Source organism: Schistocerca americana, chromosome 6 (genome assembly GCF_021461395.2).
Source record: "Schistocerca americana isolate TAMUIC-IGC-003095 chromosome 6, iqSchAmer2.1, whole genome shotgun sequence".
Classification (NCBI taxonomy): Eukaryota; Metazoa; Arthropoda; class Insecta; order Orthoptera; family Acrididae; genus Schistocerca; species Schistocerca americana.
The window spans coordinates 183,860,062-183,885,562 of record NC_060124.1 but is presented as its reverse complement, the minus strand read 5'-3'; the positions used below and the strand labels follow the sequence as shown (position 1 = coordinate 183,885,562).

General features: G+C 44.1%; 1 long non-coding RNA gene across 1 annotated transcript in view; it reads left to right on the top strand.

The window, feature by feature from the left end:
- The window catches only part of LOC124619809, a 43,640-nt gene extending 20,820 nt beyond the window's left edge, over positions 1-22,820 (top strand). The window contains exons 2-4 of the long non-coding RNA XR_006980136.1: positions 7,470-7,530; positions 9,619-9,678; positions 22,694-22,820. This is a non-coding gene — a long non-coding RNA (uncharacterized LOC124619809). The remainder of the gene's footprint in view (positions 1-7,469; positions 7,531-9,618; positions 9,679-22,693) is intronic.
- The last annotated feature ends 2,681 nt before the right edge of the window (positions 22,821-25,501 follow it).

Sequence of the window (25,501 nt, the reverse complement as noted above, 5' to 3'; positions counted from 1 at the left end):
TTAACAGTAATGGTCAGGATGTAGTGGGCTCAGTCTGGGGATTTAAAGTTTTTTATTAAACAAATACACGCATTACTAAAAGTTTTAACTTCTAAACAGAATGACGTAATATTAAGTATACTTTTATCTTAAATATTATTATTCTACAGCTCTGCTCAAGTCCCTTGTCATTTCACGTAATCAACCTTTCCCTCAAACAATTTAAATTAACAGTTACGGAAATTAGCAGTACAACTACTGGTAACATTTTCATATACACAACGAGATTGCAAAGCATTGTTTAAATACTTAGTTACATTATAGTGAAATGACACTGAAGATTAATAAATGAAAAGTCTTATCACGCTGAAAAGATATACACAACTCACCTCGCGTCAATGAAAAACGGAATGTATTCTGGAATGTAATCGACAGCTCCCAAGGAAAACAAGTTTAGTAAATTGCAATTCCAGTTTTTTATTTTCATTTATTTACTTATTTTACAAGTATTAGTGGAGATACGGAGAGCAACTGCCACTGCTGCTAAACATAACAATTCATTTTCCATAGCAGATCTTCACGACACAGAACGCTTGTAATACCGATCGTTCGTGTGTAGCGGATTCGGATATACCGACCGATTGCAGGGAAGTATGAACAGCGATGCATCTCTCGTGTGTGTCGGACGCTGTAGAGCTCCATAATGGAGATTATTTGTTTAAAAGAGGCAATTCGACACGCCACTGCTCTTTGGTTGCGCGCCAGTGCTTTGACGAAAACTCCAGTGAACGCACGACTCTTAACTTCACACCCCACATCATTTGACCCTAATCCAGTCGAATATTTAGGGGATGGGCCCACGGTTCCCCTTCACGACGCCTGCGAGGGATACTTCCATTGAGGAGTCTGGTTGCCTGTGGAAGAATGGGGCAGCCTGTTCTGCCTCAACAGCCGGATGGTGGTGATCAGTTCCACGTCGGTGTCTAGAGTGAAGTCGAGGTTCTAAATCATCTCAGAGGTGTCTCGTTGGGTTCAGTTCGGGTCAATGGGCAGGCCAGTCCATTTAGGGAATATATTCTCCAGAAACCGCAGCATAAAGGATGCTGCTTTATGACAGGGTGTGTTGTCATGATGAGACAGTCACCGTCTCCGAACGGTCCCACTACTGTTCGCGGAACGCAGAGCTGTGAAACGTGCCTTCATATCCTTCCGCATTTAGCGTTTCCTTGAGTGCAGTAAGGGGACCACAATCCGACCACGAAAATTACCCACATACGGTAATACTACCCCATCCGTATTTCAATGTCGGTACTACACGTGATTGCAGGTGACTTTATCCAGGCTTTCGAAAACTCAAACACTTCCATCGGATTGTCACAAGCTATGGCATAATTAATCACTCCAAACCAGTAGTTTCCAGTCATCCACTGCCCGGTCATGCAGCTCCTTACAGCACCTCATGCCATGTGAGGGCTTTGAGGAACTGTTGGACCATCCGCCCCGTTCGTCATAACCCCCTCCGCACAGTCACTGTGCTACCTTGGCTGCTGGTACAGCCGCCTCCCGTAAAGTTGGACGATCCCTGTCCGTCAGAACACGGGGAACGCTTGATCTCTGGTTAGAAGTCGCTCATACTCCGTGTTTGCACCTCAGACTCATGTTACCGACACGCGACTGTTCCAGATTTAGAAGGCTTAAGACATCCCCGATTGATTTGTTACTCAGATGATTCCCAATGCCCACCTGCTTCGCTGCCGACAACACAACACTGCCCGCCTCCTACTACACCTTTTGTACTGATTGACGATCCGATTTGTACTGATTGGCGATCTTTTACAGAAGCTCGAAATTTAGCGCTGACTTCAATGCGAGATGCCTATAACAGTTTCCACAACGAAACTTTGTCTCGAAACCTGGCAGAAAAACCAAAGAGATTTTGCTCGTATGTGAAGCATGTTAGCGGCAAGAAACAATCAATGCATTCTCTGCACGATAGCAATGGAGATACTATCGAAGACAGTGCCGCCAAAGCAGAGTTACTAGACACAGCCTTCCGGAGGAGGAGGAGATTAGTGTTTAACGTCCCGTCGACAACGAGGTCATTAGAGACGGAGCGCAAGCTCGGATTAGGGAAGGATGGGGAAGGAAATCGGCCGTGCCCTTTCAAAGGAACCATCCCGGCATTTGCCTGAAGCGATTTAGGGAAATCACGGAAAACCTAAATCAGGTTGGCCGGAGACGGGATTGAACCGTCGTCCTCCCGAATGCGAGTCCAGTGTGCTAACCACTGCGCACAGCCTTCCGAAATGCCTTCACAAAAAAAAACAACTAAGTAAATATTCCAGAATTCGAATCGAGAACAGCTGCCAACATGACTAACGTAGAAATAAGTATCCTCGGAGTAGTGAAGCAACTTAAATCACTTAACAAAAGCAAGTCTTCTGGTCCAGACTGTATACCAATTAGGTTCCTTTCGGAGTATGCTGATGCATTAGCTCCATACTTAACAATCATATACAACCATTCGCTCGACGAAAGATCCGTACCCAAAGACTGGAAAGTTGCACAGGTCACACCAATATTCAAGAAAGGTAGTAGGAGTAATCCACTAAATTACAGGCTCATACCGTAAACGTCGATATGCAGCAGGATTTTAGAACATATATTGTGTTCGAACATTATGAATTACCTCGAAGAAACCGGTCTGTTGACACACAGTCAACATGGGTTTAGAAAACATCGTTCTTGTGAAACACAACTAGCACTTTATTCACATGAAGTTCTGAGTGCTATTGACAAGGGATTTCAGATCGATTCCGTATTTCTGGATTTCCGTAAGGCTTTTGACATTGTACCACACAAGCGGCTCGTAGTGAAATTGCGTGCTTATGGAATATCGACTCAGTTATGTGAGTGGACCTGTGATTTCCTGTCAGTGAGGTCGCAGTTGGTAGAAACTGACGGAAAGTCATCGAATAAAACAGAAGTGATTTCTGGTGGTCCCCAAGGTAGTGTTAGAGGCTCTTTGCTGTTCCTTATCTATGTATACGATTTGGGAGACAATCTGAGCAGTCGTCTTCGGTTGTTTGCAGAAGACACTGTCGTTTATCGACTAATAATTTCATCAGAAGACCAAAACAAACTGCTAAACGATTTAGAAAAAATATCTGAATGGTGCGAAAGGTGGCAGTTGACCCTAAATAACGAAAAGTGTGAGGTCATCCACATGAGTGCTAAAAGGAACTCGTTAAAATTCGGTTACACGATAAATCAGTCTTAAACCGTAAATTCAACTAAATACCTAGGTATTGCAATTACGAACAACTTAAATTGGAAGGAACACACAGAAAATGTAGTGGGGAAGCCTAAGCAAAGACTGCGTTTTATTGACAGGACGCTTAGAAAATGTAACAGACCTACTAAGGAGACTGCCTACACTACGCTTGTCCGTCCTCTTTTAGAGTACTGCTGCGCGGTGTGGGAACCTTTCCAGATAGGACTGACGGAGTACATCGAAAAAGTTCAAAGAAAGGCAGCACGTTTTGTAATATCGAGAAATGTGGGAGAGAGTGTCACAGACATGATACAGGATTTCGGCTGGACATCATTAAAATAAAGGCATTTTTCGTTGCGACGGAATCTTCTCACGAAATTCCAATCACCAACTTTCTCCTCCGAATGCGAAAATATTTTGTTGACACCGACCTACATAGGGAAGAACGATCTCCACAATAAAATAAGGGAAATCAGAGCTCTTACGGAAAGATATAGGTGTTCATTCTTTCAGCGCGCTGTACGAGATTGGAATGATAGAGAATTGTGCAGGTAGTTCGAGTAACCCTCCGTCAGGCACTTAAATGTGATTTGCAGAGTATCCATGTAGATGCAGATGAAGGTCAGCTTCGCATTACACAGCGCCGTCCGGACACCTTTCATCAGCTAAAATTTGGCACACACCATCAGAGCGAAAAGTATCCTCCGCAGTTACTGAAACCGGTACGTCTCTGCCACCGCCCACCTCTGATCAGATAGGAGGAATCCCTCCTGGCGGCTGGGACCGCCTGCGACCGCTCCACGCACCACCAGCTCTTCGTCCGCGTATCGACCGCAGCGCGGCGCCGCGGCGCACTTTTACATTTTATGGCGCCACGAATCTGGGCCGCGTCACGGGTCCGTCCCACAGCGATGTGTAGCAAACGTATCTCACCCCACAGCGTGTATACTCAAACATATGTTACTACACTACTGGCCATTAAAATTGCTACACCACGTAGAAGACGTGCTACAGACGAGAAATTTAAACGTCAGGAAGAACATGCTGTGATATGCAAATGAATAGCTTTTTAGAGCATTCGCCGGTGGCGATACCTACAACGTGCTGACACGAGGAACGCTTCCAACCGATTTCTCGTACACAAACAGCAGTTGACCGGCGTTGCCTGCTCAAACGTTGTTGTGATGCCACGTGTAAGGAGGAGAAATTCATACCATCACGCTTCCGACTTTGATAAAGGTCGGATTGTAGCCTATCGCGATTGCGGTTTATCGTAACGCAACACTGCTGCTCGCGGTGTACGAGATCCTGTGACTGTTAGCAGAATATGGAACCGGTGGGTTCAGGAGGGTAATACGGAACGCCGTGCTGGATCCCAACGGCCTCGTATCACTAGCAGTCGAGATGACAGGCATCTTATCCGCATGGCTGTAACGGATCGCGCAGTCACGTCTCGATCCCTGAGTCAACAGATGTGGACGTTTGCAAGACAACAACTACCTGCACGATCGGTTCGACGACGTTTGCAGCAGCATGGACTATCAGCTCGGAGACCACGACTGCGGTTACCCTTGACGCTGCATCACAGACAGGAGCGCCTGCGTCTCGGTCACCTCTTGTTCGCATTGACGGCACTTTGAACATTGGACTTTACATATCAGATGTGTTACGACCCGGGGCTCTACTCTTCATTCGATCCCTGTGAAAACCTACATTTCAGCAGGATAATGCACGTCCGCATGTTACAGGTCCTGTACGGGCCTTTCTGGATACAGAAAATGTTCGACTGCTGCCCTGGCCAGCACATTCTCCGGATCTCTCACCAGTTGAAAACGTCTGTTCAATGATGGCCGAACAACTGGCTCGTCTCAATACGCCAGTCACTACTCTTGATGAACTGTAGTATAGTGTTGAAGCTGCATGGGCAGCTGTACCTGTACACGCTATCCAAGCTCTGTTTGACTCAATGCCCAGGCGTATCAACGCCGTTATTACGGCCAGAGATGGTTGTTCTGGGTACTGATTTCTCAGGATATATGCACCCAAATTGCGTGAAAATGTAATCACATGTCAGTTCTAGTACAATATATTTGACCAATGAATACCCGTTTATCATCTACATTTCTTCTTGGTGTAGCAACTTTAATGGCCAATAGTGTATATTCAGCGTCACCAGAAAAAGGCTTTCAATGAACAAATTCTCATTTCGACTGTCAAATTTTGCTAATACAGAAGCACAAATATACCAAAACATTTCACTAAGGATCCACGAATGATCACGCTGCATTTTTCTTATACTGTTGTCGTTGTTGTGGTCTTCAGACCAAAGACTGGTTTTGAAGCAATTCTCCATGCTACTCTGTCCTGTGCGAGCCTTTTCATTTAGTCCAACCTACATTCATTGGTACCTGCATTCGTGCCTAGGTCTACATGTGCAATTTTTACCTCCCACACTTCCCTCCAGTGCAAAACTGAAGATTCCTTGAGGTCTCAGAATGTGTCCTACCAACCGATCCTGTATCCTGTCCTTTACTAGTTAGTTAGTTAGTTAGTTGCGTGTTCCACTGATCAATCGCACGGTACGGTAGCGGCTATGATGTGGAATGTGTCAAGTGCGGAAGCAATGCACATATGAAACAAGATTTTATATATATATATATATATATATATATATATATATATATATATATATATATATATATATATATCAATACAGAGTTAAAGATTAATATTTCTATTAATTTCCCCATTCCCTTAAATGGCACAAAATGCATATACTACATTTATAGATTTATTTATTCCTATTCAAGAATTCGTCTATGGTATAGAAGGAATTGTCAAGGAGATATAATTCCAGTTTATTTCTGAAGCTATTACTGTTGCCTGTCAGACATTTTATTTCATCTGGTAATTCGTCGAAAATTTTTATAGCAGCATATTTTTCCTCTTTCTCTGCCAAAGATAGGTTGAGTAAAGGATAGTGTAAGTCTTTCATTTTTCTGGTATTATAATCATGAATGGCACTGTTGCTTTTAAACTCGTCCATGTTGTTGAGAACAAATTTCATTAGTGAGTAAATGTACTGTGAGGCTGTTGTAAGAATTCCCAATCTTTTAAAAAGATGCCTACAAGATGTGCGACTATGAAGCCCACACATTATTCTAACCACTTTCATTTGAGCAGTGAATACTTTTTGCTTAAATCTTCATTTACCCCAAAATATTATTCCGTATGACATTAGAGAGTGAAAGTATGCAAAGTATGTTACCTTACTAATTTCTATATCCTCAAAATTGGCAATTATTCTGATTGCAAAAGTTGCTGAACCTAGTCGCTTTAGAAGATCCGTAATATGAATTTTCCAATTAAGATTCTCATCTATATGTACACCCAAAAACCTAGGATGCTCTACCCTGTCAACTTAATTCTGTTGTTGTGTTACATTTATTGAAGAAACTGTACTTTTTGCAGCAGAAAATTGGATGTACTGTGTTTTTTCAAAGTTTAGAGCAAGCCCATTTGCAGAAAACCAATTAATGACTTTTCCAAAATCCTTATTTGTATCATTTTCAATTGGAGTTTCTTTTACTGGATTAATAATGATGCTTGTATCATCAGCAAACAGTGTCAGTTCAGCTTCCTGTTTCAGATAGGAAGGAAGGACGTTCACATATATCAAGAACAGAAGAGGACGCATGATTGAAACCTGTGGAACACCTAATGTAATTTCACCCCAGTTTGATGAAGTGGCAACTAAAACTCTGCTACAACCGTATCTCACTCCATTCTCAACTACCACTTCACCGTCATGCCCTTCGACTGGTTTCTGTACATCTGTAAATAATCTTTCCGTCCCCTTGTTTTAGTGTTTTAACCCTGCTACCTTCAGAATTTCAAAGACTTCCACTCCAGTCAACATTGTCAAAAGCCTTCTGTAAGTCTGCAAATACTATAAACGTAGGTCTGACATCCTCTAGCCTTTCATCAAAGATAAGTCGTAGGGTTGGTTCCTACTTTTCTTCGGAACCCAAACTCATCATCACCATCTCTGCTCCTACCAGTTTTTTCCATTCTTCTGTAAATAATTAGTGACAGTATTTTGCAAGCATGACTTATTTCGCTGGTAGTTCGGTAATAGTCACATCTGTTAGCGCCTGCTATCATTGAAACGGAAATACGCTGTATAAAAAATGACTTTTAACAACCTCTGTTTCAGGATGATCAGCGGCCCAGAGGTTCTCCACCGTGGGGCAGCGACAACACTTCCTACCAACACGGTACGTGGCGGGTCTGCTCTGCTTTCTGCATCACTGTTTGGTGTACGCTACTGCCGCGCGGAAACACTCTCATCTCAACGTAAAACGCTCTATTGACATACAATACCTAATTTCTCTATATGCAAAATACTTTTTTCTGTCTTTAAAGTTACTCCATATACTTTGCATCATATTAACTGATGTTTCCGACGCTTCTTGGTAGAGTAACATAGTTCCGCATCCCTTAACGATTAACTGAAACATGACCGAATGAATAAATACAGAGCAACCAGTTGTGTTTGTCTCTGGTGTGGAAGTGTGTGCGTGGTAGGATTGAAATGGCACACAAATCAAATCATAGATAGCTAACCATATGCACCTTAAAAAAAAGACCAAGTGATATTCGCAACAGCCTAAATGTACTCCACACAGTAAATAACCGTAGTAAACCTTATATGCCAGAACAGTTAGAAATACTGCTACACAAAGGAAAACTTTCTGAAGACATGTTAAATGAATATAGCTTAACAGTTACAGTTTTTCCGGAATTTTGAAAGTTTATTTTTCCTACAGAAATAAGTATTTAATACTTACAACCATAACAAAGGGTCGCATCTGATACGTACACAAACTAATATTCTGCAAATGATATCTATACGTAAATAATAACGTTATACTTTTTCTATCATTTAAGAGTACCTGCATATATATATATATATATATATATATATATATATATATATATATATATATATCTGAAGATGAGCCCCAATGCTCTAAATGCATCGTGCACTGAAATATAAATTACGATTTGTGACTGAAGGTGATTAGTTTTTTATTTTACGAAATAATATAGTCACGGAAAAACCACTGACAACAATGGATAAAAAAATTTAAAACTGGAGAAAAGACGCTATTAATTATGATAAATGCATGTTCGTGGTGATTTCTACACAGTGCAGACAACTTTCTCCTTAAGCCTAAAGATTCAGATGAGGAGAACGAGTTACATATCAACGCTGGTCACTTTCTTGACGGGAAATGAGGTGCTCAAACACATAGTGGGACACATAGTTGTATGTGCCTATTTCCCATTAGTAACCACAAGCAAATGCCCGCCCACTGAATTTAATATATAGTGGAGCACAATTTTGTGACTGTAAAGCTGAAAGTGTTTACAGAGAAGAGTTTCGGAAAGGCCTCACTATAAAAAGAACAAATTTTTCGCCTTGAATAAGAGGCTTAATTTTAGTAAATAGTGTTTGATCTTGTGGAAGAAACTTCATAAATAGGCACATATTAACTAGCCCGTGAAATTTATTCGCAGAATGCAGTGCAGAGTGCACTGGTGAAATAGTAAAACACCCTTGTTAAACACGTGTTCAAGCAATGAGGCCAAATGATTTAAAACCAATAGCTCGCTTCTGTCGATGAATTCTGGAGTACCATATTACGCGTGTGTAGCCCACTCAGTTGCGTGAAAAGGCACCTATAATTGGGTCACGTGTTAATTAATGACTATTGTTGCCAAAAACCATCTGATTGTGTAGGTCTTATAATTGTTACAGATAATTATTCCAACTAAATATAGGAACAATGGCTTTACTTCAAAACCTTGTACGGACTACGTACCCTAGTCCGGAAAAATTCTAAGTAAAGAGCTTGTAAATGTTTACATTTGGGCCTCGCTACTGAACGAAAGTAGAACTGTACAGTGAGAAAATAAAAGATGGAAATACCTAAAAGTGTATGAAACGGTGAACTACAGAGAGAAGTCAAAATGACAAACAAGTGAGGAATTATCAGAAGGCGAGGAAAGCCATCTATGGAAAACCATTATCAGCAGCAGGGACAGATCTGTAGAACAGTATTTCTCAGGCAAGCATACATAGATAATAATCAGTCATTAGGGGAAGCAGTACATCTGATGGATTGGATGGTAAGACGTAGCATGTACAGGTTACAACTGCAATTTATTTGTTATTACGGCGGGGATAGGAAGAAATGGAGACGTCATCAAATACTGTAAAAGAATCGTGATGACGCCGCCATTCTTTGTGAGCGATACTTCGACTGTCTGATGACCTCTGTACATCTCTGTTCTGACAGGTCAGCTGCGGCCGCTGTACCTGAGGATCAGCAACACACCCCCTGACGTCAAACATGCAGGTATGCTTCATACCACAGTTAACAGCAGTGCATTTCAACCAAAAGGCTGTTTAAGATTATATTCTTTTGCTTTCCCATCTAATATAATATTTTTTCGGTTAATTTACAAACAGGAGCGTGGTAAGTGTGGTCACAAAATTGAGGAGAAACTATTTTCCAACAGGACAGTGTGGAAGGGTAATGTTTGATTCATACGTGCAGGAGTCGCCAGGCAAAGCAGTTTTAAATTCGAACCTTTTAGTCCTTGAAATGTCTCATATGTTCCCATTTAGTACTACAAATATTTTTGGAAATTTGTGGTAATGTACTATGGGACCAAGCTGCTGAGGTCATCGGTCCCTAGGCTTACACACTACTTAATGTAACTTAAACGAACTTACGCTAAGGGCAGCACACACACACCCAAGCCCCAAGGAGGACTAGAGCCTCCGACAGAAGGATCCGCGCGAACCGTGACAAGACACTACAAATACGGAAACAAGATGTGTGGATAGACTGAGATTTGTCTAAAGTAGGAGCGTTTATCGGAGAGTTCCTCGTCCAGGTGCCGAATGTCCAAGGGATGTCGACCGGCCACCCTGTCACCCTGTGCTGTCACGCGGACGCCGTGTGGAGGGGTACGTGGTCAGCCGGCTTTCCAGAGCACGGAGCCGCCTCTTGTTAAGTAGCTCCTCACCTGGCACCACGTGGCTGAGTGTAGCCCGTGCTGTTCCCCCACCGAGAAAAAACCCCTGCCAGTGCCGGGAACCGAGTCCGAGTCCTCCGCATGGCAGCCATCCGCGCTGACCCCTCGGTTACGAAGGCGGACGAACGGGTTTGTGTGTACGTGCACGGTACTGCCCGAGCTGTAAACGTTCTTGAAGCTACGGGTGGAAACACTAATGGACAGCTGTGGAGTTGCGAAGCGATGCGTGTGGAAGCAATGACTTCACCGAACCGTAGGAAATCCAGTGTTCGTTAAGTCGTTGCCATTTTAGAAGCTGACGTTAACTCAGAAGACGGCAGCCTAGTTGTCGTTTCGTGTCAAGAGACAAGTAGAAGCTTGTAACGGACTCAATCTTACTGTTGGCGATCGTACTTAGCAACCTGTTGTTGGCATCTAACAAGACAGAAATTGCTTCTTGTTGTTGTACGATAGTGTCAAGCCAGCTGTCGACTTGATTTGCAGAATGATTCCGTTTGGACGGCTGTTAAAGCTGCGTTAGGGATGTTTTTGTTGTTGTGGTCTTCAGTCGTGAGACTGGTTTGTTGCAGCTCTCCATGCTATTCTATCCTGTGCAAGCTTCTTCATCTCACAGTACCTACTGCAACCTACATCCTTCTGAATCTGCTTAGTGTATTCATCTCTTGGTCTCCCTCTACGATTTTTACCCTCCACGCTGCCCTCCAATACTAAACTGGTGATCCCTTGATGTCTGAGAACATGTCCTACCAACCGATTCCTTCTTCTAGTCAAGTTGTGCCACAAATTTTTCTTCTCCCCAATTCCATTCAATACCTCCTCATTAGTTATGTGTTCTACCCATCTAATCTTCAGCATTCTTCTGTAGCACCACATTTCGAATGCTTCTATTCTCTTCTTGTCCAAACTATTTGTCGTCCATGTTTCACTTCCATATATGGCTACACTCCATACAAATACTTTCAGAAACGACTTCATGAGACTTAAATTTATACTCGATGTTAACAAATTTCTCTTCTTCAGAAACGCTTTCCTTGCCATTACCAGTCTACATTTTATATCCTCTCTACTTCGACCATCATCAGTTATTTTGTTCCCCAAATACCTTAACTCCTTTACTACTCTAAGTGTCTCATTTCCTGGCACGCGTGATTAGCCGAGCGGTCTAAGGCGCTGCAGTCATGGACTGTGCGGCTGATCCCGGCGGAGGTTCGAGTCCTCCCTCGGGCATGGGTGTGTGTGTTTGTCCTTAGGATAATTTAGGTTAAGTAGTATGTAAGCTTAGGGACTGATGACCTTAGCAGTTGAGTCCCATAAGATTTCACACACATTTGAACATTTGTCGCGTTTCCTAATCTAATTCCCTCAGCATCACCCGACTTAATTCGACTACATTCCATTATCCTCGTTTTGCTTTTGTTGATGTTCATCTTCTACGTCCTTTCAAGACACTGTCCGTTCCGTTCAACTGCTCTTCCAAGTCCTTTGCTGTCTCTGACAGAATTACAATGTCATCGGCGAACCTCAAAATTTTTATTTATTCTCCATGGATCTTAATACCTACTCCGAATTTTCCTTTTGTTTTCTTTACTGCTTACTCAATATACAGATTGAATAAAATCGTGGATAGGCTACAGCCCTGTCTCACTCCCTTCCCAACCACTGCTTCCCTTTGACGTCCCTCGACTCTTATAATTGCCATCTGGTTTCTGTACAAATGGATGATTAGGGATGTTTCGCTCAAATTATTCGTGCCATCGTAACATCCTCTACGCTACCTGTATGCGAGTTTTTCTCATCTTCTAAACGAAGCCTGGTGGAACTCAGAAGGGCTCGTATAGGCTGCTGGTTGTTAAGTTTTTACATACGCAGTGCGCCCGCAGCAAAAGTAAATGGTACATGTAATCTAATTACGAACAGTTATACGAGATGTGGCACAACTTTCAGGGATGGCGATTACGACTGCGGCCATGCTGAGGCGTTAGGCGTGAGGTTGGCTTTGAATACACAGCGGCAAGGAGTAAAACCTACAACAGGAATGTGTTAATTAGGTACTATGACTGTAAGAATCATTTTACCTAGCTGATTGCCTTCACTAAAGGTTTCAGATGTCGTTTCTCTGGTCGTCAACCGGACGCCTATTTTTAAACCCTCAAACCATAGCTCTGCAGTTGCTTTTAAGTGTTAAGTTCCTAAGGGATCAAACAGCTGAGGTCATCGATCACTAGGCTTACACGCTACTTAGTCTAACTTAAACTAACTTACGCTAAGAGCAACAGGCACACCCATGCCCGAGGGAGGACTCGAAGCTCCGACCGTGCGAAACGTGGCAAGGCGCCCAGACCGCGCGGCTATCCCACGCGGCTGCAGTCGTATTACAATGGTAACTTAAAAGACTTCAGTACTGTTGACTGTTCATATGAAAGTATTTTAAACTTTTCTCACTCCATGTATATAAAAATAAAAATAAAACAGCTCTCACCATTATTACCACACAGTCGACTCAATTTCAACAATTCAAAAAGTACGCCATATTGTCAATACAAAAATACGCCATCATACACACCACCTGATGTTTCAAAACCGGGTAATTTATTTAGATAATGATACTATTTTTACAATATTTAACTATTCATTTTCTATACAAAAAATTACAATTTTATTAGCCTTATACAACATGACTGAAGGAATTTTCATTATAAAGAGCTGACAGTATTATTACTGCTCAGAAGAATTTATATATTTCCCCACTTACATCTAATAGAATGAATACATAGCACAACTACTGTGCACCTCATGTCACACTAGCTTTTTTTTAATAGCTCAATAGATTACGATGTATTGCCGTTTCTGTTCATGCTAATCGATATCCTCTTACATACTGCTACATGTTTCTTCTGCACTGCCATCCCAGTATTGTAAATGACACTGGTCTGAAATAAAATGGTCGATTTATGCAAATGCGCCATCGGCATCGTATTCGTCCCTTCTCATGAAAAGAGACAACCCACAAGTGTTGCATAAGAGACGCATAGATCACAAGTCCACCCAAGCCGAGCACAAATTCAAATGGCTCTGAGCACTATGGGACTTAACTTCTGAGGTCATCAGTCCCCTAGAACTTAGAACTACTTAAACCTAACTAAACTAAGGACATCGCACACATCCATGCCCGAGGCACGATTCGAACTTGCGACCGTAACGGTCGCGCGGTTCCAGACTGTAGCGCCTAGAACCGCTCGGCCACTTCGGCCGGCAGCCGAGCACAAATCTACAGTTAGTGAGCAGCGACTGTGTCATGGCCTAAAAGACATGGTGAATTGTACGGATGGTGACACTTTTTTCTGTATTCCCTAAAAGCTAAATGTGCGGCGATGGATGCCCGTCCGTACTAGTGAGCTGTGCTGGAAGCTTGTCCTTCGCTAGCAGCCCGCGCGTCCTCAGAACGGTATTGACCACAGGGCGGTGAACGCAGGCACCGGGTTCAATAAACCGCAGTGCAATGACCGCTACATCGTAAAATATCATTTCTGTCGACTGAGTGTCGTTCTCCTTGAAGTGACTAAACAGAACGTTGCGGTTACGGAAAAAGAAATGCTCGTTAATTCCAGGTAACATTAGTTGAGTTCCATTCCGTTGTCCGTTCGTGGCCAACGGCAGTACATGTTGACAGATAAATGACTTATTTTATTCCTAAATTAATAATTTTAGGCATTTATTTTATCTGTTAATTTTAGTTCCTTCAGGATCTTTCTTAGAACTAAACAGGAAGCCATAGAGATTCTCTTACAGTTATTGGAGACCGGACGAAAATTAGTTCAGAAACAATAACAATAATACGAATGGTAATGATTAGTCTGTTTCACGTATCTAGTGTTCTTGTCAAATGGGAATAATAAATCATGAAAATTACGCGTGTCAGCTGTAGCGATAGAAACAAATTGGAGAATAAGCTAACGGTCACGATAGGAGCGGTAAACAATAGTGTATATTCAGAGGAAGAGATACGGAAAAGCATTTGAGATAGAAGAAAAAACAAAGGTAAAGAGGTAGGGACGTGAATAACTGGGAGAGTGTAGACTTTAGGACGGAGATACCGATTCGCTGTCGGTGAGGAAAAATACAGCTTAGATATTTCGAAATGAAAGCTTTTACTGACACACACAGACACACACATTTCCATCCCGATCGCAAAAACTAAAATGTTGACCTTTTCGATGACTTATCCGCCATCAGCTGATATAAAACGCCTGGTTACGAACAGCACGTCAGTGTGACCTGCTTATCTGATGACGCATCTGAAACTGGTTATCTCTTAATAAAAAATACGTTGCGATCGAGTCGTAAAACTAACAGTATTCCAACTGCTACATCTCAGTAGAGATCTGACCATTTCATAATGTGAGTGCGTGCGTGTGTGTGTGTTTGTGTGTGTGTGTGTGTGTGTGTGTGTGTGTGTGTGAGTATGTGTGTGTGTCTGTGTTATGACACTGCAGCCATTCACCAACCAAATAAGTTTCCCCGTAATGCACGTAAAATGCAAAACCAAGTTGTCTTGAAGAGAACCACACGTACAAGGTATGTCCGCTGTCAATGGCGCAGGTTCCCTTCGAGTGTAGTCGAAGCATCCAGGTCTCGTTTCTCGGCGATGACGGAATCGACGTTTTCCTCACTTTTCCTCTCACCAATATACAGGTCTTTTCTCCTGTTTCGTGTCTTTTTGTAGTCTCTTTCCCGTTATCATAACATTTTTCCCCGGGTAACTTCTTACTAAATCAATAAACCTAATATACGTACGTCATTATCAAATTGTTTGTCACTTTTCACAGTATTTGGTCAAGAATTTGTCTCATTAAATTAAATTTAATCGCAGTTTTTAATGAGTTGTGCTTCTCCTCGAGATTTCTGCCCGATTTCAGAAACATCAATTATGAAAATAAAAGCGTGCGTTGTCCGAGATCTTAAAATAAAGTGACGAGATATCGTTAGAAATGGAGAAGAAAAACATGAAAGGGAAGAAATCTCTCAAGGAGCGATTGCCTAACCGAATATGCACTAAAATAACCAGAAGTAATTGTGTACTGTAACATGTGTGGGTGGAAATATCGTCACTAGGTGGGACCGGACAGAGGAAGGTTTAAAAATAGGCGTCCGGTTGACGACCAGAGAAACGACATCCGAAATTTTTACTGAAGGCAGTCAGCTAGGTAACAATATTTTGACGGTCACAGTAGTCTCTTTCAGAGAATTTTTGTTTACCATTATCATTATTTGTCATACGTTAGGGAACCATTTTAACCACTGTAGGCTGTCAGTTTTATTACTTTAATGCACCATGCATACAAATTAAACCAGTGGCCAGTTTTGGCGTTAGGCCATTATCAAATGTGTGATATCGGTGATATGTGTGTCGCATTTAAAAATGTGTCTTGCGTATTATGTACGGACGGACCGTTTCTCCACACACATATCCCGCACCTTTACTGTCCAGTAAGCTAGCTGTTAGTAAAGCTTTTGCCTACATTAAAGTTGTTCCTGTACGTTGACGGGGTTTGTGCAAGAGTGTTGCGCGGACCCTCCCGCCGGAGGTTCGAGTCCTTCCTCGGGCATGGGTGTGTGTTTTATTCTTATCATAAGTTAGCTTAAGTAGTGCGTAAGCCTACGGACCGATGACTTCAGCAGTTTGGTCCCTTAGGAATTCACACACATTTGAACATTTTTTGCAAGAGTGTATCTGTAACACTCAAGATGTATACAGGGCGGTCCATTGATAGTGACCGGGCCAAATATCTCACGAAATAAGCATCAAACGAAAAAACTACAAAGAACGAAACTAGCCTAGCTTGAAGGGGGAAACCAGACGGCGCTATGGTTAGCCCGGTAGATGGCGCTGCCATAGGTCAAACGGATATCAACTGTGTTTTTTTTTAAATAGGAACTCCCATTTTTATTACATATTCGTGTAGTTTGTAAAGAAATATGAATGTTTTAGTTGGACCATTTTTTTCTCTTTGTGATAGATGGCGCTGTAATAGTCACAAACGTATAAGTACATGGTATCACGTAACATTCCGCCAGTGCGAACGGTATTTGCTTCGTGATACATTACCCGTGTTAAAATGGACCGTTTACCAATTGCGGAAAAGGTCGATATCGTGTTGATGTATGGCTGTTGTGATCAAAATGCCCAACGGGCGTGTGCTATGTATGCTGCTCGGTATCCTGGACGACATCATCCAAGTGTCCAGACCGTTCGCCGGATAGTTACGTTATTTAAGGAGACAGGAAGTGTTCAGCCACATGTGAAACGTCAACCACGACCTGCAACAAATGATGAAGCCCAAGTAGGTGTTTTAGCTGCTGTCGCGGCTAATCCGCACATCAGTAGCAGACAAATTGCGCGAGAATCGGGAATCTCAAAAACGTCGGTGTTGAGAATGCTACATCAACATCGATTGCACCCGTACCATATTTCTATGTACCAGGAATTGCATGGCGACGACTTTGAACGTCGTATACAGTTCTGCCACTGGGCACAAGAGAAATTACCGGACGATGACAGATTTTTTTCACGCGTTCTATTTAGCGACGAAGCGACATTCACCAACAGCGGTAGCGTAAACCGGCATAATATGCACTATTGGGCAACGGAAAATCCACTATGGCTGCGACAAGTAGAACATCAGCGACCTTGGCGGGTTAAAGTATGGTGCGGCATTATGGGAGGAAGGATAATTGGCCCCCATTTTATCGATGGCAATCTAAATGGTACAATGTATGCTGATTTCCTACGTAATGTTCTACCGATGTTACTACAAGATGTTTCACTGCATGACACAATGGCGATGTATTTCCAACATGATGGATGTCCGGCACATAGCTCGCGTGCTGTTGAAGCGGTATTGAATAGCATATTTAATGACAGGTGGATTGGTCGTCGCAGCACCATACCATGGCCTGCACGTTCACCGGATCTGTCATCCCCAGATTTCTTTCTGTGGGGAAAGTTGAAGGATATTTGCTATCGTGATCCACCGACAACGCCTGACAACATGCGTTGGTTCAAATGGCTCTGAGCACTATGGGACTTAACTTCTGAGGTCATCAATCCCCTAGAACTTAGAACTACTTAAACCTTACTAACCTAAGGACATCACACACATCCATGCCCGAGGCAGGATTCGAACCTGAAGCGCCTAGAACCGCACGGCCACGCCGGCCGGCACAACATGCGTCAGCGCTTTGTCAATGCATGTTGCGAACATTACGGAAGGCGAACTACTCGCTGTTGAGAGGAATGTCGTTACACGTATTGCCAAATGCATTGAGGTTGACGGACATCATTTTGAGCATTTATTGCATTAATGTGGCATTTACAGGTAATCACGCTATGACAGCATGCGTTCTCAGAAATGATAAGTTCACAAAGGTGCATGTATCACATTGGAGCAACCGAAATAAAATATTCAAACGTACCTACGTTCTGTATTTTAATTTAAAAAACCTACCTGCGACCAACTGTTCGTCTAAAATTGTGAGCCATATGTTTGTGACTATTACAGCGCCATCTATCACAAAGCGAAAGAAGTGGTCCAACGAAAACATTTCTTTACGTACTACACGAATATGTAATAAAAAATGGGGGTTCCTATTTTAAAAAAACGCAGTTGATATCCGTTTGACCTATGGCAACGCCATCTAGCGGGCCAACCATAGCGCCATCTGGTTTCCCCCTTTGTTGTGTACATAGTTCCTCGTAGTCAGCGCGTACACAACTTTCCCAATAGAGCGCGCCCCGCTAAGCACAACAGCGCAGGCGCAGCGATCGTCCGTCTCCGCACTACGAGATGGCGCTGTCTTAGAGACGGACCAAATTCTGCTTCCGCCGATCCGCGTATTAATATGTCACGCAGCCAATGAGATTGCTGCTAACGTAGAACCTTTTCTCCTCGCGGATCACACTCGCGCAGTGATACCCGAACGCGCGAGGTATTACAACGAGTGTACAGACCTCCTATTAGTCAGTCTGCCTTAGTCTGTAGTCAAGTTTCAGTCTGTGCCTAATAGGATTACCATATTCCTATATACAGCCATGACGAGAAATGTATAGACACTTTGTCAAGTATCAGAGATATGTGAGAACAAGATTAACGTACCAAAACCAAAGGAACTTCAGATTGCCAATTGTAAACAGCATCCAGAATCAAGTTACGTAATATCTATGATTTTTATTCTTTTAATAAATGTGTGTGAAAATTAATCAAGTTCTGTTTAAAGTTGGTCACCTTCAATCTGCTACTCTAAGCGTGCAAGTGGCATTTCTATCGTCTGACCTAACGGCAGAAGATAAACACGCCACGATAAGACCACGAGACGTATTGCTGACGCTCGCCTACTTCGTTAGAGCGACAAGTCAAATAATTTGATGGTGTGTGTACCGAAGGTCTTAACAGTACGCACACCACACCCTTCAAGCTAGACAAGTTTCGTTCTTTGTAGTTTTTTCGTTTGACGCTTGTTACGTGAGATATTTGGCCCGGTCACGATCAATAGACCACCCTGTATATGTGGGAACGGGTCTGTCGCCCCATAACGCGCAACAAACATTTTTAGGTGTGACACACGCATCGCCGGTATCACACAGTTGATAATAGCGTAAGGCCGAACCTAGACAGTAACGTCATTTTATACGCATGTCGTATTAAAGGAAAAAAACTGACAGCCCACAATGGTTAAAATGGCTGTGGATCCACACTCGGAGAAATTACACATTAAAGAGTTTTCCTTTACCTCTTGACATCAGAGTTTCGTCCACTCTGTTATTATCTAACATGTAATTATGATAATGATCCCTTCTTCAGTCATCCAAGTGTTCGCATCAGCGCCTTCTTCAATAAAGCATTCATTAGTGGGCTTAACTATAATCTCACACGTATTGACTAGTAGAGTAATATGCACCAATATTTGTGCAAATTGCAGCACTAACTTCTCTGACATAATTTTGGGATTTATGAGATATTTTATCTGCGTGTTTTGAACCAGAGTTACAGAATAATTGCATTTCGTTTCTAGAATAACGCATTTGTCGTGGTGCTCCTGCTTCTTGGGAAGTTTCGTCACCAGACGTGACACCAATGGGCTTATTCTTCTGGCGGTGTGCGAAGGGCCTAGCTAAGTCCAGTCGATATTCACATGGGTTTGGCTACCAGGATTGCCGCCAAGGAAGTAGATCGCCCAACTCCCAAGTCTCTAAGACAGTCAATGGTACGATGCTACAGTATACACGCTGCCGTGATAACATTGGTTGAAATTTTGAGCAATAGCTGCAAGGCAACAGTTCTCCATTTGTCGTCTTGTGCCCTACATTTACGGCAGAGAATGAACACACTGTTGTCAAATTCTACGTGTTTCGTATGACTGCTGCATTACTCAGTGCTTTCTTTTTTTAAGTACGTTTCAGTGACAGAAAAACTACAGAGTTTTACATTGTTCTGAAGGTATTTCTGCAGAGAGGTAATTGAGGAAAGTTACCGTGTAAATGATAATCAAATTACACTGCCTAACAAAAAAGTGAAGTACGAGAAGGACGGAGGCAACGAAATGAAGCTTTATGTGTTGAGAGTGCGTGTGACGTCATTTCAGTGATTACAAAAGTGACCCAAACTTTGGAAGTGTGCGACAGTAGGAATCCACTGGTCATCAGCTTCAGAAAGGGGCCCCTCGCCAGCTCACCTCCACGTTCGCCGGATGTGGACACACACGGCAGTGCAGAACATCGAACCGCCGCTGAACTCAATGCGACGCCGTTCACCGACAGCGTATGATCCTTCGCGGTCACGGCAGCACTCCAGTCGCAGCTGTCCCTGTCGCGGCGTCGACAGCAGCCTGCGCATATGCCGGTAGCTCGCTAGCCCGGCTGCAGCCCTTCCCAGACCGGGCTAAGGAGTGTTCGCTGCACAGTACTGCAGTTCTGCCCTGTGGTGGTCAGACGTGGCCCAACAGAACCTCGACGACCGGTATATCTGCCCTCACGTTGCCAGACAGTCCAGCATCGCCCATACATGGGGACGCTGCACGATTCGACCACCTAGCCAATAGCGGCTTCGCGGCCTTCACAGTGATCATTCAACACCTTTCGCTGTTCACACCCTTTATATACCCTATGAGGTCTGGTAAAAGCACTAAATACTGACGCACTCTGACTGCCCTTCTACCTCTCTCAGAGAATTGCAACTCGGATGATTTACGCACCTACCGCTGCTGTGTACGTGTGCTTACGATGTTACAGTGACTTCTGACCATGCGTTCTGCATGATTCACTTGTCGGTCAGCGAATGTACCACTGTGTGGGGAGTCACAAAAGGCACGGGTCCTTTATACGAGGGCTATTCGGAAAGTAAGGAACGACAGGTCATGAAATGGAAACCACAGTAAAATCAAAACTGTTTTATTCGCAACGGTTAGCTACATCTGCCAGCTACTTCTCTACACAGTAGCCGCTGACACTTAGACATCTGTCGTAGCGTTGTGCCGACTTTTCAATTCCCTCGTTATAGATGACAGGCGCCAGTGCTTATCAACAATTTTCTACTCTGGACTACAGCTCGTTGTCTGTGTCAAAATATTGTCTTCATAGCCAGCGGTTCATTTGAGCAGAGACGAACCTCAGGGGTAGCCAATTACGGGCTGTATTGTGGGTGATCAAACACTTCCCATCGGAAACGCTGCAGGAGCATCTTCATTGCCCCTGCAGAGTGCGGCCGAGAATTGTCGTGTAGAACTAACCGTATGACAGCTCTGTTACGTGGATTGCATAGCTCCATGCGAAATCTTTCGCCAGGCCCTCATACTTGGCCGGAGACGCTAATTTCTAGCCATCTTTACGTTCTCACTGAGAGGTCAGAACTGAAAAGAGCGACATGATGCAGTCGACGTGCATACTAGACACAGTGCACAACGCATCTGTGCAAAGCTTCATCAGATTTTCACTGTATTTTCCATTTCGTGGCCGATCGTTCCTTACTTTCCGAATAACCCTCGTATCAAATACTTAAAAACTTTCCAAATTTTGTCGGTGAAGTTTGGATTCACTGTATACACTGAGGTGACAAAAGTCATAGGACAGAGATATGAACACATACAGATGGCTGTACATAAGATATGAGTGGGAAGCGCATCGGCGGAGTTGTCATTTGTACTCAGGTGGTCCATATGAAAAGGTTTCGAGCGTGATTATGGCCGCACGATGGGAACTGACAGACTTTGAATGCAGAATCGTAGTTGGAGCTACACACATGGGACATTTCATTTCGAAAATCGCTAGGGTATTGAATGTTACGTGATCCACAGTGTCAAGAGCGTGACGAGAATACCAAATTTCAGGTATTACCTCTCACTGTTGCCAACGCAGTGGCGAAAAGCCTTCACTTAATGACCGAGAGCTATAGCGATTGCGTAGAGTTGTCAGTGCTAACAGACAAGCAAAACTGCGTGAAATAACCGCAAAAATCAATGTGGGACGTACGACCAACGTAGCTGTAAGTATCGTTGCTGCGAAATGTGGCGTTAGTAGGCTATGGCAACAGATGACCGACGTGGTTGCCTTTGCCAACAGCATGACATAGCCTGCAGAGCCTCTCGTACGCTCGTGAACGTATCGGTTGGGCACTGGACGACTGGAATATCATGGGCTGGTCAGATGAGTCCAGATTTCAGTTGGTAAGAGCTGATGTTAGGGTTCGAGCGTGGCGCAGATCCCACGAAACCATGGGCCCAAGTCTTCGAGACACAGGGCAAGCTGGTGGTGGCTGCATAATGGTGTGGGTTCTGTTTAAATGGAATTTACTGGGTCCTCTGCTCCAACTGAACCGCTCATTGACTAGAAATGGTTATGTTCGGCTACTTGGAGACCACTTGCAGCCATTCATCAACATCATGTCCCAAATGACGATGTCATGTCACCGGGCCACAGTTGTTCGCGATTGGTTCGAAGAACATTCTGGACAGTTCGAGCGATTGATTTGACCACCCAGATCGCCCAATTTGAGTCCCATTGAACATATAGGGGACATCAGGGAGGGATCAGTTTGTACACCGAATTCTGCACCGGGAACACTTCCGCAATTATGAATTGCTATAGAGGCAGCGTACTCAGTATTTCTGCAGGTATCTCGTGACTTTTGTCACGTCAGTGTATGCGGCAATAGTTTCTCTCGCAGGCTGCGTGTACGGCAACATACAACTGAGTAAGATTACAGAAGTTTTTTTACCTTTAACTCTGAAAACACTGTACGCAGTCTCCAGCCGCCCGTGCGTGGTGTCGCTGTTGCACAGGTGGCGGTCTGTGGCCGCTGGCGGCTTCGGACCCTCCCGGGAGGCTGAACCACTCGTGGCCGCCCCCGCAGCCGCAGCAGCCGCCCCCGCCGCCGGCGCAGCTGTCGCCGCCCCCGCATGCGCCCCGCGTGCTGACGCCGTCGCAGCTGCGCGCGCGGCCGCAGCTGCTGCCCATACACCTCGCTCCGTCGCCCACGCAGTCTCCTCCTCCAGGTATTCCGCCATTTCTGGCCCATCTGTGCAGATGGGAAACCTCTTCTACACTGACTACGTGACAACTTCTTGTTTCTGTTACACCTGTCTACTAACAGAGTTTCAAATCAATCAGCTTTAACTGCGGTTTGGAAAGTAAAGTAGCTGGTGCATTAGAAGCTGAAATGCTAAACTATTTTATTTCAGCTCTTATGCTGTACGCGTCTTACTCTTCACTCGAAACAGTAGCGAACTATCGCAATATTTTAGTAGCGAACTATAGCAATATTTTTATAAATTCACTCTGGGTACTATGTCGCGTTACTATGACACGCTAAGAACAAGTGAAATACCTAAGTTTCGACCGTCTTTGCAGCGGTCCTCTTCAGGTCACCTAACTGCTGAATGTCATGATGACGACGAACGAGTCGTCGCCAGTGTTGACTGGTGGCCAGTGCTAAATAGAAGCATATAAATCACAGCAGGTTTGTCAGTAACGTAGATATGGTGCTGGCTGCATGGTCTGGATCTGCAACGACTAAGATAATTAGAAGTCGTTGGTAAAAAAATAATATATATTGTACTTAAATGGTTGTACAGGATTCTTCTTGGCTGCATACATATAATTATAAACAAACAGCTATTGAGGCCTCACTTAGGCCATACGTTACTAAGCGCCTTGTTAGAGGTTGCTTCCTATCAGCTGAAGGCTATGCTACTTTGATACTTGACGTCCCGAGCAAGAGTGGACGAGAGCTCGCTAGAAACTTGATACAAGCCGCCGAGCGGCGCTAGCGGCGCTGGTCGCGACTCGTGGGTCCAACGATACTAATACGGACCGCGGTCGATAACTGCAACCACTTACAAGTGTGGTATCGAACGTCGATACACTGAATTCTGCTGATGCTCTTCCCCTACATACTGTCTTAATTCGGTTGTCAGAGGGATACCGGTGTCACCCTCTGGGATGCCACTGGACAATCAGAGTCAAGATTGGTATGACTGTGAGGCTGTACGGTAGGTTATTTCTTGTGTCACTCCGGCAGGTGACTGGTGGACAGTAGCAAATCACCAGATTGTAGCCAGGGGTAGCGTTTCCCTGCACCGAGATGCTGATGTCACACGGCAGTTCTCTTACGGCCGCTTGTTTACACCGTTGCACTGTTTGAACCTGTGTGATGAAGCGCTGCTGACTGACGAACACGCGGGGCAAGATGGACAGGCTGCCGCCAACTTGTAGCCATCCTCCCTGTTCACGCTACTGGGTCATTTAATTATTTAGCTAGCCCCCGCATTTTTCGCTGCTGCACCCACGGCTACCTAGCGAGCACGAGAGGTTCTTGAAAATTAACGGATCGACCACAGTCCTGGCGGTGTTCAGCTTCAGCTCGCTTGCGTTCTCTCAGTCACACAGTCCGACATGCGAAGCTGCTAATCGGTCTTCCCATCTCACCTCTCCATAGAAATCTGAATTTCGAATTGTCCAGTGCCATCACAAATGTGACGTCGGTGTCCACCTGACAACCAAAATAAGACAATGTATAGGGGAAGACTATCGTCAGTACCCAGCAGTTAATCGCTCTGAGTGGGACCGCTGCACAGAAAGTCGAAACGTCTTTTTTTCCGTAATACAGCAGCCTGGCACCCAACATAATTTCATTCAGATTGTCACTGGCAATGGAAGTGTACGAACCTATAGCACAATATTTTGTTGATAAACCATGAAGAAAGAATCTGGGAGTAACTGCAAGAGAATAAGACATTCGAAAAATAAAACTCTGCTTTACCACGCGGCTTGACTTGGAGTAGTAGTAGTAGTAGTAGAGGGGTTTTTGGGCGCACGACAGCAAGGTCTTCAGCGCCCGTTCAGTAACATAGGGAGACGGGTGTCAAGAAAAATCCCAGAACGGGAATATAAAACGGAACATAAAACACGGGTAACAATCGTTGAAAAATATGTGCTCATCCACACCGAAGCGTGGGATGAAGCAGGGTGCCAACAGTAAAACATGCACAACACAGGAAGAAAATGATAGAGGGAGCTAAAACAATGTAGCAGATGGAAGTGGCTGGCTGACCACAAGGAAAAAAAGGGAGGAGTCAGCCACTCTGCAATACACTAAAACCTCCAGCCTAAAAGTTTAGGCCAGAGTCCAGACACGTCACAAAACTTAAAAACCCTAGACACACACGTCTCATCATTAGCTAAAACAGAAGGCAGATCCCCATCAACTTGTGCTTCTGCCCGTGCATCACGGTATAAAATGCAGTCTTTTAAAATGTGCCGGACAGAGATGTGCACACCACAAGCATCACAAAACGGAGGATCCTCCCGCCGTAATAAATAGCTATGCGTCAGAGGACAGTGCCCGATCCGAAGACGTGTGAGGGCCACCTCTTCCCGCCTGAGCAACCGGAAGGAGGTACGCCACGGTCGAGTGGTTGACTTTACCAACCGCAGTTTACTGGCCGTCACCGCCAGCCATTCGTCCTCCCACAACTCCATGCACTTCCTGTGGAGTGCAGCAATGACCGACTGCAAGGGGATAGGACACTGGACCACATCCTGCTCTCTGCAGGCCTCCTTGGCAGCCCGATCGGCATGACTAGGAGATG